The 14056-nt window shown below is 44.6% G+C and overlaps 1 pseudogene; it reads left to right on the top strand.

Moving 5' to 3' along the window:
- The first annotated feature begins 3175 nt into the window (after positions 1 to 3175).
- LOC122905420 lies at positions 3176 to 4302 on the top strand (annotated as a pseudogene).
- Positions 4303 to 14056: the final 9754 nt, after the last annotated feature.

The following is a 14056-nucleotide window of genomic DNA, read 5'->3' on the forward strand; positions in this document are numbered from 1 at the left end:
AGTACAGACAGTGTACAGTAACCCCTGCTATGGATAATTATGTGTGGAGAAACAGGAAAATAAGGTATAGCCCTCCATTTAAGACTTTATGATCTAGTTAGACTAAGACAAAAATATTAACAAGTTACTTGTCCATGTGGCTAATTTTTGGAAAAAGAATAACATTGAGTCAAGATTAAATATAAGGACCCAGGGACCACAGCTCTGCACTTGAATCCTGGCTCTATCCCCTGGCTGTGTGATCACCTCTTGTCTCTTATCTCATTTGCAAAAGAGGGTCGCAAGAGTGTCCACCTTAGTCAGTTATTGCAAAGATAATATGAGAGACAAGATAGCTGAAATACAGTGTCTAGTGAAGATTTCATTAAAAAATAAGCTACTGAGGAGGCTGGGTGGCTCAGTTGGTTAAACATCTGCCTTTGGCTCAAATCATGATCCCAGGGTCCTGGGATCAAGCCCAGCATTGGGCTCCCTGCTCAGCAGGGAGTCTGCTTCTCCCTCTGCCTCTGCCTGCTGCCCTGCCTATTTGTTCTCTCTCTCTCTCTCTCTGTCAAATGAATAAGAATAAAAACTTTAAAAATAAAATATAAGCTATTACTGTTTGTTTTTTGTTTACTTCCTCATTCATACTGGCTTCAGATTCAAAGATCCATCTTCTCTAGAAGCTTTTTTTCTCCAACTCTAAGGCCTCCTATGAGGAGCCTCATGAGAACTGGCTGCACCTACAACATGGGCAGCCCTAAAGTGGGCAAGGGACACATGGATGCAACACGCCGTAGAGCGCAAGCTCCTGGAGGAATATGTTGTACATTGCATCTCCATTAAATCTAAATACAGTGCTTTGTAATGAAGGGAAACTAACAAACATCTCTTGCTATGAAGAGAAGAATGTAGGCGAGAAGTTACGCAGCTCCGAGCTGCGACCTGCCAGGATTTGAATCCAACTCTGTCACTAACTCAAAATGAGAACCTCAAGAACCAGTTGACAACATATCAGAAAAGCTAATTAATTCACCATGGTTACCAGGAAAATAGGGCCTGTTTTCCAAAATGCAGCCAAATATATGAGCCAAAATGAAAAAGAAAAACCATTTTTTATCATGTATCTTGTCTTCCAGAAACGTTATATTTAAAAATATATCCATATTTGGGGCACCTGGGTGGCTCAGTCAATTAAGTCACTGACTCTTGATTTCAGCTCAAGTCATAATCTCAGGGTTGTGATATCCAGCCCCTGCAATGGGCTCCATGTTCAGCATGGAGTCTGCTTGAGATTCTCTCTCACTTCCTGAGTTCTCTCTCTCTCTCCCTAAAATAAATACATAAATCTTTAAAAAAAAAAAACAGAATTAAAAAAAAAAAAGAAAAGAAGCATCACTAGGCCATCCCCTTAGTGTAAGACTCTGCCTGGAAAAGGGGATTTCAGAAAACTTACATACTTAGACACTGTCCTCAAAGACTTCATAATCTTATTTGCAAATGGAGTATGCATCCTCTTGATAAGATAAGAGAGTATGGGTTAAGAGCAAAATGTGGGGGTGCCTGGGTGGCTCAATTGTTAAGCATCTGCCTTGGGCTCAGGTCATGATCCCAGGGTCCTGGGATTGAGCCCCACATAGGGCTCCCTGCTCAGTGGGAAGCCTGCTTCTCCCTCTCCCACTCCCCCTGCTTGTGCTCCCTCTCTTGCTGTGTCTCTCTCTGTCAAATAAAAAAATAAAATCTTAAAAAAAAAAAAAGGAAAATGTGTAGGGAAGACAAAACATTGTTATAGGAATTTGGAAGAGAGAGAAATCCCAGAAGGCCTGGACTATTGGGGGACAATGCACCAGAAGTGAGCCAGAGCTGATTTCTGATGGCTAGGGAGCAGGAAGAGAAGAATAAAGAAATGCCAGAAAGTGCATGATTATGAGGAGAGAAAATGAAACACAGTAGGTGAAACAGAAAGCTTTAGGCAGGAAATAATGAGACCAAGTTATAAAAAGAACCTAAATGTCAAGTTAAGAAGTTTGGATTTTAGCCAAAGAGTAGCTGAAAAGCTGCTAAGCATTATAGAGGGGAAAAAAATTACAAGGTAAAACCATTTTATTTTTAGGGTTTTTTTTTAATTTCCTTTATTTTGTCGCAAAGGAAATAAATTCACACAGTCTAAATTTGAAAGGTACAGATTTGAAGGTACAAAAGGTCTCCCTCCCACTTCTGTCTGCCCATTTTAATCCCTGGAGGCAAACCAATGTTATACCAGTTTCATATATATCCTTCCAGAGAAATCTGTGCACTTGGAGGCAAAGACACACAGCTCCTCCCCTCCCCTTTTTTGTAGAAGGGATGCATACACACTTATCTACCTTGTGTTTTTCTTTTATTTTTTAAGTATTTTATTTATTTATTTGTCAGAGATAGAGAGAGAGCATAAGCAGGGACAGCAGCAGGCAGAGGGAGAAGCAGGCTCCCCGCTGAGCTAGGAGCCCAATGTGGGACTCGATCTCAGGACCCTGGGACCATGGCCTGAGCTGAAGGCAGATGCTTAACTGACTGAGCCACCCAGGAATCCTTACCTTGTGTTTATAATTTAAAAATGTAACTTAAAGATTATTTTGTATGAATATACAAAAATATTTCTCAATCCCTTTTTAAAAATAGATGGATTGGTATCAAAGAACACACATTCAAATCCTCTACCTTTTGGGCACCTTACTACCTACCCAGTTCCTCCTGGAGGCAACACAATGTGTCTGATTTTACATATAACCCTTAAGAGATATTCTAGGTATTTGGAAGCAAATAAATACATACACATCCTTCCCCTCTCTTTTAAAATAAACAGAATACACTATACTATACTATACTATACACTTACTATCTCAGATATTTAAAACTATTTCTTAGAGATCCAAATGAAGTATCTATATGAATTGATAGCATTGTTCCAATGTCAATTTATATAAAGCTATCATTTACAGTTATGTATAATGCTATCATTGGGGAAACTGGGTGAAGAGAGAGTTCCTGGCACACAGGAACTTTCTGTATAATTTTTGAAACGTTTTGTAGTCTTAAATTATGTCAAAATGAGAAGTATTAAGAATATTCCTGAGATACGTTCACTAGATAACTCCCTTCTGTCTGTGGACGCTGCCAAGTAAGCATGGTTAAACTCTCCACTCCCACCGCTATCATGTCTAAGTCAGAGTCTCCCAAAGAGCCTGAACAGATGCAGAAGCTCTTTATCAGAGGTCTGAGCTTTGAAACAACCGAAGAGAGTCTGAGGAGCCATTCTGAGCAATGGGGAACATTTATGGACTGTGTGGTAATGAGAGATCCAAACACCAAGCGCTCCAGCCACACAAGGTGGATGGAAGAGTTGTGGAACCAAAGAGGGCTGTCTCAAGAGAAGATTCTCAAAGACCTGGTGTCCACTTAACTGTGAAAAAGATTTTTGTTGGTGGCATGAAAGACATAGAAGACCACTACCTAAGAGATGATTTTGAACAGTATGGGAAAATGGAAAGGATTGAGATCATGACTGACAGAGGCAATGGCAAGAAGAGAGGCCTTACTTTTGTAACACTTGATGACCATGACTCTGTAGATAAGACTGTTATTCAAAAATACTTGGGTGGCTCAGTCAGTAGAGCTGCGGACTCTTGGTTTTTGGCTCAGTTCACGATCTCAGGATCTCATAGGCCTCCACCCTGAGTGTAGAGCCTGCTTAAGAATCTGTTTCCCTCTGCCCTTCTCCCCCACCACTCCTGAGTGCTCTCTCTCCGTCTCTTTCTCTCTCGCAAAAAACAAAACAAAACACCATACTGTGAGTGGTCACAACTGTGAAGTAAGGAAAGCCCTATTTACACAAGAGATGGCTAGTGCTTCATACAGCCAAAGAGGTCAAAGTGGTTGTGGAATTTTTGAGACATCTCTGCAGATGGTTTTTGGTGGGAATGACAACTTTGGTCATGGAGGATACTTCAGTGGGCGGGGTGGCCCTGGGTAAGGTGGTGGTGGCTATGGCAGCCGTGGGAATGGCTACCACGGATTTGGTAATGATGGAAGCAACTCTGGAGGTGGCAGAAGCTGTCATGACTTTGGCAGTTACAACTATAAACTTCAAATTTTGGACCCATGAGAGGAGGAAAGTTTGGAGGCAGGAGCTTGGGCCCCTGTGGTGGTGGAGTCCAATACCTTGTTCACACCATGGAACCAGGATGGCTCAGGCAATTCCAGCAAAGCAGTAGTGACAGCAGTGACAGGTTTTCATTGCTGTCAGGAAGCAAAGCTAAGCAGGACAAGAGAGCCAGAGAGTGACAGGGAAGCTCCAGGTTACAGCAGATTTGTGACCTCAGCCAAGTACAATGCCAGCTGGGCCTCAATGCTGCAAAGAAGACATGTTTCAGACAATACTCATGTGTACAGGCAAAAACCTCGAGGACTGGATTTGTGACTAATTGTATAACAGGTTATCCTAGTTTCTGTTCTGTGCAAAGTGTAAAGCATTCCAACAAAGGGTTTTAAGGTAAGTTTTTATTTTTTTTTTGCACCCATGCTGTTGATTGATAAATATAATAGTCTGATCATGAGGCTGAATAAATGTCTTAAAAAATATTTCATAGTGATCATTGCATATCAGTACACAAATAACTTTCCTTTTTATAGAGGCATAGTAGCATTTTTTTAAAGACTTTATTTATTTATTTGACAGAGATCACAAGCAGTCAGAGAAGCAGGCAGAGAGAGAGATGAGGAAGCAGGCTCCCTGCTGAGCAGAGAGCCCGATGCGGGGGCTCGATCCCAGGATCCTGGGATCATGACCTGAGCTGAAGGCAGAGGCTTTAACCCACTGAGCCACCCACGCACCCCAGCATAGTAGCATTTTAATAATTTATTTTACTTGTCTCTAGGAAGGCTAAATATTTCAGATAAAATTACCAAAAAAAGTGTCCATCTGAGTGTGTGCAGTTCTTGGCTCCATGGTTAAGAGGGATCTATATACCCTATGTAACCATGATAAAGATTCTCTGGGAAAGGCCCAGCCAGCCAATGAGGAGCACCCAGCTCTCATCCTAGTCCTAGTGGTTTGACCTTGAGCAGGTCCCTTAATCCTCAGGTCTTGGCTCTCTTATCTGCAACATTGGGATTACCTGCCCCCGGTTACCTCCCAATTATCTTGAGGGCGAGATGAGATAATAGATGGGCCCCTACTTACTTAAGTCGAACCCACTGTGCAGATAAAAGGTTTGGCAAGTACAACTATTACTTACAGCCCATATCATAAACCTTTGTCTATAGTCAGAAGGAATTCTCTCATGGCTGATTCAATCTCTGAGTATCAAACAAAGCTGCATCCTAAGTCACCTTATTTTTCATTTAAGACAGAATGACTTCCTGGGCTCTTCTGTTTTCTAATCCAGTCATTAATCATGGGCAGAAGGTGACCCACACAGGAATAACAAGAAGGGACAGAATGCCAGGACAAGAACTGAGTGGGGAACACTCATCGTAAGCCCAGAGGAGAGCTGCAGCAGGTCCACGATGGTGGGAAAGGGCATAATGGAGAAAAAAAACAGTGCTCAAGAGCCATTCAGGGCCTAAGAAGCAACTTGGTTGCCTAGCAATACCAAATGGTCCTCTGGAGTTAGTGTCTTGGAGAGGACACTTGCTAAGAACTGTGCAGGTTCTGAAATTAGTTCTGAAGTTAGTCTTTCATGAATGCTGGCAAAAAGTCAGGAGATCTTTGGGTCAGAAACCAAACTTTTATTTATTATATGTGGCAAAAGAAGTAGCCAGAGCCTTGTGTTGGTTTGCAGGGGTTCCCTATGCCCCCCAAACTTCATACTGATGACACAATAGACCCATCTAGGATGCCTGTACATCTTATGGGAGAGGGAGGCTGAGCTGGGGAAATCACTGTTATTACATGAGCAGAAGCAAGCTTGGTCTTCATCTGGGAGAGGGCATTACATCCTTCCTCAAGGCTCCTTGCTATAAACATAGCCCTGAATGGCTGCGGTGAAGAGCCATTGGGGCCATGCATTCTTGGCGTACTCAGAACATGCAGAGATGCTCAATGCTATGCAGTCTGTCTCTCTCAACAGCACTTTTAAAGTAGGAGGGAAACTTTAGACAAGGCTGATTCACAAATGAGGCTGAACTATATCAGAGGGAAAGCAATTCCAAGAAGTCCAAAAGTAAGGAGCTGGAAAGAGCACGTAAGTCAAGGGCCAAAGAGAGACTGAAGACAGGGATGTGGGATTTATCTACGGTAGAAGTCTAAGAAAAGAGAAAACCTGTGAGGGAGACAAGATGGAGAGCTAATGTGCCCAGAAAAGCAGTTGGGAAAAGTGCCTGATCAATAGAGTAGGACAAGATGGTAGAGGCGGGCAGGTGGTGCCGAAAGTCAGGCAAGGACAAAGACCAGTGCAGTGTGAAAGTCGAGTCAGCACGCTCACACTCAGATGTCCAGGGAAGTTCTGCCAGCTCCAGCCCCACGTCAGGCGAGGAGCCCCTCCTGCACACTCCCGTAGCACCCTCGGCACCCCCAAAGGCCACCCCACCGTGGCACCTCTCCGTGGCTGGCATTCAGTGCAAGCACTTAGAAATAATGAGTGAGTTATTCATGGGCTAGTCTGTTTCCGGTGGCATTATGTGGCCCATTATGACAGATTCTGCAGATAAATCAATGGAAGACGAGGACGAGGAACAAAGGCAAGTCACTAGAAAATTGGCAAGTCATGGGACAAATCTGAAGGCAGACTTGTCCAATTAAAGGTATACAGAGCACATCTCCAGCAACTGGCTGAGGGCCAGGAATAGCCAAGACAATGTGCTGTTATTCTCTGTGACCCCCTGTCCCACCTTCTCCCTTGTATGTGGCTACAGACAGCGAGGCAGAGGCATCCACACTGCCTCAAAGAGAAGCAGGATTGTTACAGCTGAAATGAAAAGACATGGAAACAATTTCATCTTTTAATAAAATGTCCACCAGTGACCTTATGAATTAAAATTTTAAGGGTGGAGAGGAGGGTAGAAGCAAGGTACAGAGCTCACACCAAAGCAGTGGCATCTGGGAGAGAGAAAAGGAGGAAGAGGCCCCTGCTTCCCAAAGATCTGGGGGAGTACATGGAGTAGGAAAGGAGGTCAGAGATGGGGGCATAGAAACCTGATTTGGAGAGAAGAGGGCCTGCTCCAAGGCTCCAGGTTGGGGGAGTCATATCAGGATATCTCCATGCTCCCACCTTTTCACCTCAGGGTCTTTGCATTTACATTGCCTCTGGCTGATTTCCCACGGCTCAGCCTCTCACTACCTTCACATCTCCTCAGGAATATCAGCCTCTCATAGCTGACATTTCTATCTAAAATACTAACTCAACGCCAATCTCTCTGATTTTACTTACTTTCCTAAAGCATACAGTACACATCAGGGGATACTGACCACCAGAATTCCTATGATTTTCTTTTCCTGATGAAAATGGTAAGAGAAAGAAACAAAAAGGTTAAACGTTCTGCCATATCTCTTACACCCTTTGCTCTCTTCTAAGGAATTTTGTAAGCTTGCTACAGGGTTATGTTTCCACTGGAAGGTAGAAGTTCCCCTTTCAGGACCTCAGATGAAGAAAGAAAAGCTGAAATTAGATGTCACTGCAGACAGTAACTTGGGTTTTAAAAGACAAGGCTGGGTCACCTCGTCCTTTTGCAAACAGTGGCCAAATCACATCCACAGACCTACCCCACGGAAGACCCTCTGTTAGCCGCTCCTGAGAAAGGGGTCTGATGGAGAGCAGCGATTCTCCACTGTCCAGACTTTTGAAACCAAAGTGACCTCAGCAAAGGGCAAAGAATCAGTGTGGTTAACATCTTATTAAATAACCATTACTCTGATTTCTAATGGAAGTAGTTCACCGTAGGAAGTATGTATAATCCCTCAGGGGGGAAAAAAAAAAACACATTTTTAATTGCAGAGAATTTTAATTCATGAGGCCATTAGTGGAAATTTTTTTTAAAAGATGAAATTTATTCTCTCCCAGAGAGAATCCCTCTCTTTACTGCCTTTTAAAAAGAGCCAATTAATGAATGATTTTTTTAAAAATCTGGCAAGGAGAAGAGATGTTCCCTATCTCTGGCCACATGAACCTAAACACCAAGCCAGCATCTACAGATCAGCCTATGCCCTTGGGAGCACAGGGATGGAAAAATCAATGTAATCATTCTTTTCTGTGCTGTGGGGGTGAGAGTCTTCTGTCAACAGGGGCTTGATGGATGCCCGTGGTTTTCCCCAGCAGAAGAAAATCCACTTATACCTCAATAATTTGCTGAGCCATTCCAAATTTTCACATAGGAACACATCATTGGTGCCCCATGTTCACTCCTGACCAGAATCAGGACCCTTAATACCCAAAAGGGTGGAGCCTAACACTTCACTCAGGTGGGATAAATAGTCAAACCCTCCTGGGCTGATTACAAACTCCTACTTTATTTTTTTAAATATTTATTTATTTATTTTGGGGGGGTGTAGAAGAAAGAGAGTCTTAAGCAGATGCCGCATTGAGCTCAGTGCCTGCACGTGGAGCCCCATGTAGGGCTGGATTTCACAACCCTAAAATTGAGTACGGGACAGGCAGGGCTAGGTAGGCAGAGACAGATAGAGGGCTATGAGTTCAGGCTCACAGAAATCCCAAAAATGCAGAGGTGTAAGGAAACCAGAGATAAGAGAATACACCAGACCACCCTGCCCCTAGGTGTCTGGGTGGGGTGGGGGAGGGTCTTATTTATGACAATCTCCTGTGGTCAACAGTACATAAACATACCCTAAAAAGAAGTAAGCCATTAAAGATGTTATCACCAGCCCTGCATACACAAAGGAGCTGTCAGTCAATAAATTAAAAAGATTTAAGTTCCCTGGTTAGCTTTCAATAAAAGACCAACCCTAAAAGCCCTCAGTGGCAACCCTACTGGGACCCCTCTCCCTCCTGATAGCTTTTTTTTCTGTACTCTTGCTTAGTAAAAATCCAATGGCTTTACTCACTCTCCTTTGTCCGGAAGATTCATTCTTCAACTCCATGAGACAAGAACCCAGCTCTTCCGCTCCAAAGTCATGTCCTGAGCCCAAACCAAGCCTGCACCCAACTGCCTGTGCCACCCAGGAGCCCAAAAATTACATCCAAGTCATCGAGAACAAAGTCGTGCAGAGGGGAGCGCCAGGCCCTGAGGAAGCAGCCCAAGGAAAGCCTGCACAAAGAAGACTGAGGAATGATTAAAGGATTCGTCACAGTTCAAAGTTGGTTCAAATTCAGTGATTCCTTGGATTCTGAGCCTCTTAGCAAAAAGGAAGCTCTTTTCCATAAGCAGCGACTCTTGCCACTAATGGGGTGACCTGGGGCATATTCGGAACAAAGCCTCCAGCCCATAATGCGGTAGCTAGGATGTTCTGAGGGCACAGGGGTCGGTGCCACCAAGCCAAGGGGGGAGAGCTAGCGCGCCCAGAACCAAATCTCTCTCTAGTTTGATCCAGAAGACAGAAAGCAGCTAGAGACCATGGCAGGGAGGAAAGATGGCATGGTTGGGAAAATGGGGGCTGATAAGCAGTGAGAGCTGCTCGTTGTCCTCTGCCTTCCCTCCCTGATACACAGGCGCAGATGTGCACGAGCAAAGTGTGATACTCTGAGCACTACGCACCCACCTCCCTCGCAGTAGGACAGAACAGTGCTCACGCTGTGTGAGGAAATGTTAGGAGTTATTTGGACCATGAGATAGTCAGGGCCAGGGTGCCCAACAAGGACAGCTAAGATCAAAGAACACTGACATCCTGTTTTGCAGCTTAAACAAGCCCGCACTAGCATTCTGTTTTGCAGCCTTTGCAGAAATGACTTCTGCAAAACGTCCTAAAATAAGACAACCACAAAGCATTTGTCCCTATCCGGGGCAAAGGGCAGTTAAGACATCAGCCCCCAGATGTCAGCAAAAAAGACCATCAGCACATAGACATTAGCCCAATAGGTAGACAGATACATGACCAAAGCCCTGATTGGCACAACTCAGCACACCCTGACTGCTTAAGATAGTTCCACAAAGGAGCTCATAGAAACCCCTAAACTTAGAAACTCCAGTGGTAGCCCTCTTAAGTGGTCCCCTGCCTCTCTGGAGCCCCTGCCTCTCTGAGAGCTTTGTACTATCACTCAATAAACTTTGCTCTGCTGCCCACCACTCTTCGCCTGGTCTACCTCTTCATTCTTCCTAGTGGCATGACCAAGAACTGTGGGCACTAAAAGCTGAGAAATGCTGTAACAGAAAGAGTAGGGCTCAGCAGGAGGGGGTGGGACTTCCCCAACCCCAGGCTGCCCAGCCAGCTAGCAAGACCCAGGGAAGGGTAATTTGGAGATAGAAAAATTCATTAACCTCTAAAACCTAGTTCTTGCCTTCCTAGGAGAACCATAAGCAGGGTAAATAATCTTGAGGGTGACATATATCTTAATGGAGAGAGTGTGATAGGGTGGTAATATTTGGGGGAATATATTGTGTTTTTCTCTTTTTTGTTTCTTTTTTTTTTAAGATTTTATTTATGTATTTGACAGACGGAGATCACAAGTAGGCAGAGAGAGGAGGAAGCAGACTCCCTGCTGAGCAGAGAGCCCGACATGGGGCTCGATTCCGGAACCCTGAGATCATGACCTGAGCCGAAGGCAGAGACTTCAACACACTGAGACACCCAGGCACCTCCTCTTTTTTGTTTCTTGATATGTTCGTTTATTCATTCATCCAAAAAGAGGTAATTAAGTGTCTCTCTGTTCCATGGGGATCTAGAGATAGAGAGATAAAAAAGACAGGCAAGGCTCTGGCCTGCCCAGACTTTACTTCCTAATAGGAAAGGCAGTTGGTAAAACAGCCACGAATACTTCCTTGGTGCCTTCCGTGTGTCAGGCCCTCCATTTAGGAACTCATGTGTTTCTCACAATGTTCCCATTGTAGCATATGTAGTATAGATATAGTATGCTACTATTATCCTCCCCATTTTACAAATTAGGAGAGGGAGGCATCAGTGGGCTGAGTAACCTGCCGGGTGTGCACAGCTAAGAGTAACAAAACCAGGATTTGAACACAGGAAGGTTTTAGAGTCCATGATCTTAATCGATACAGAATGGCACATATCTGGGCTGGGGGGATAGAGATAGACAGAACTAGAGAAGGCTGTAACCATTCACATTCCCAGGGGATGGGAGACTCCTAAGTAAGTAATCTGGAAAGGGACTTAATGTTTTAGTAGAGAAAGCCAGTCAGTCAAGAGCCAGGTAGAGGGGCACAAGAGTACATGCTATGAAGAAAGCAGTGGGGCAGGCATGGGTTGGCAGGCTGCCCAGGGCAGGTGGCGTTGGCATCACCCAGGGCAGGTTCCCAAGGCCTGCCCAAGCCAAAAGCAAGTGTGTGCATGAGTGACTAGGCCCCAGGTTTCAGCCACAAACCCCAGAGAAGAGCCAGGACTGGAGCAGTCACATTTCAGCCGTCACTGTCCCAACACAGCTCCCACCACGGCAAAGACCAGCTGCACTGAGTCATCCTCAGTGCAGGATCAGCCTGTCTTCCCTCTGGTGCCCTAAGTACCTCCCATGTACCCTCACCAGATGCCATAAAGAAGGGAAGGGAAGGGGAGCAGGAACCCCAAAGACTGGGCCCTTTACAAAAACAGACTAAACGTTTACCTCCAATGTCTATTTAAATGATGGAACCTGAATAAATTTACCTGACTTACTAAGCATAAAGCCCTCTGGGCACCTTAGGCCCTATCTAGCAGCACGCACAGATGTTGGTGATGTCACTGCTTGCCGTAAAGGCTACATCTGGTGCGCAGAGAAGAAAGGACGAAGGGTGATCACAAGAGAAGCTAAACAGATCCTGTCACTTCCCTTCAAGGCGGAACAGTTCCGGCTGCACAGATGGTTAGTTACATCGAGGGCTAGGAATAAAACGCATGTATTAGATGCATCTCTGGAGAGAACAAAAGGATTATTCATTGTTTCATTATAATTTTTTGGAAAGCTATAAACGTGATTTAGGAGGAGCCATTTGCGGTATTGCTGCATGCAATTACCCAGCACAAATTTGGACGAACCCGGCAGCTATTTCCAGACTTCCTAATGTGGGTCATGAACACACGTTCATCAAAATGGACAATGCGACTGAGTGGCTTCCCATATTCATCATTGTTTCTCTGAAAGGCATTTATTAGCAACTGCCTGCATGAGGTTCAGGCAGCCGGGGTTTTATATACAGAAATTAAGCAGTCATAGTCCCTACCCTCTTGAAATCTACGCTTGCCAATGCTAATTTGAGCAATCACCTAAAAATACAACGAAACGAGACTCATCTGCAATTATTCTCTGTCCCACATGCTCCTGTTCTGTGGCTCTTTCTCACTGTCCACTTGGGGATTCTGTACCTGCTGTTCTTGCTACCTAAAACTCCATCTGGGTTAAAGTAGGAACATGGAACATCAGGTTGGGGCTATACTCTTTTGGGACTGAATACTGGGAAGATTGCTTTTCTTGTGCAAAAGAGGCTCACACTGTTGAATACCTACACAGTTTCCATTATTCTGCCATACCCAGCTTTTTTTTTTTTTTTTTTTAATGCGTTTCCTACTATCATTTGCAGCTAGAGGAGGGCATGTAACACATTTCTGGCCAATGAGATGTAAGTGGAAATCACCACACAGGGCTTGTGGGAAAGTACTTTTTTAAAGAGCTATTTTGTTGGCCTTTGCCTTTGCCTTCTCCCCTTCCAGTCGTCTTGCCTGGAAAGGGGGTGAAATGCTGGATGTGCAGGAGCCATCTTGTGACAACAAGGTGTCATTCAGAAGGGCCAAAGTCACAGCCTAAGGATGCTAAACAGATACATAGAAAGAAATGAGGTCTCTTTGCACCAGTTTGAATTGATATGTGAGGAAAATAAGACTGCCATAAAGTTGACCCCTAGAACCCTAACTGGTTCTAAGCATTGTGCAGGTGAGGTTGTATAAGTTAGGGCATCACTGTGACTAAAGCTCCCTTTTTGATAGTATTTTCTTCCTTTTTTGAGCACTGGCAGTTCTCTGGGGAATTTGGAGCAACGTTAGCACAGGCGGAGTTTTGCCCGAGTTCAATCTTGAGCATCAAACAACAATTTTGTGAGGGTCTAAGATGCACATATTAGAAGAACAACAAACAAGAAAGAAAAGGAGGCTAGAGTAGTGTAAAGAACAGACAGAGTAAGGAGGAGAGGCTCGAAGGGTGGAGGAAGGAGGGGCAGCAGCACTCTGCCGGGTCGGGAAAGGCCTCCCTTCTAGGGGGTGCAGTCACTGGGAGGACCACCATAACCACCTACCACAGGCTGGGGAACTTCAACAACAGAAATGTATTTTCTCACAGTTCTGGAAGGTCCTTGAAAGTCCAAGATCAAAGTGCCATCAGGGTTGATTTCCAGTAAGGCTATAGACAATGTCTTCTTGGTGTGTCCTCCCAAAGCCTTGCCTCTGTTCATGGAGACTTAAAGAGAGAAAGGGAGACAGGGAGATCTGGTGACTTCTCCTCTTCTTATAAGGACACTAGTCCTTTTGGATTAGGGCCTCATCCTCATGGCTTCATTTAACTCATTTATCTCCCTAAAGGCGTTACCTGCAAATATAGTCACACTGGGGATCTGAGCTTCAACATGGATCTTAGCGGGACACAATTCAGCTATGACAAGCGGCTTATGAACAGAATCAGAAGGAAGAGACAGTGAAGGCAAACTGAAGCTTGGAGGAAGAGCATTTGAGGTGGGGAACAGCAAGCACTAAGCTGTGTGGCAGAGAACGCTGGCATGGCCGAGGGGCAGCAGGGAGATCAGCCCAACTGTGCAAGTGAACAAGGGGGAGATTGCCTGGGAGAAGGACGGGGAAGAAATGGAGGCCACATCCTGGATAGTCTTGTAGATCGTTAAAAAACCTGGCCTTCACACTGAGAGAAAGGAGGAGCCACTCAAGAGGTCTGAGCAGAGGAGCAACATGATCTTACTAATGTTTTAAAGAGTTCTCTCTGGTCATTGTGCGGAAATG

Source organism: Neovison vison, chromosome 4 (assembly GCF_020171115.1).
Source record: "Neovison vison isolate M4711 chromosome 4, ASM_NN_V1, whole genome shotgun sequence".
Taxonomy (NCBI): domain Eukaryota; kingdom Metazoa; phylum Chordata; class Mammalia; order Carnivora; family Mustelidae; genus Neogale; species Neogale vison.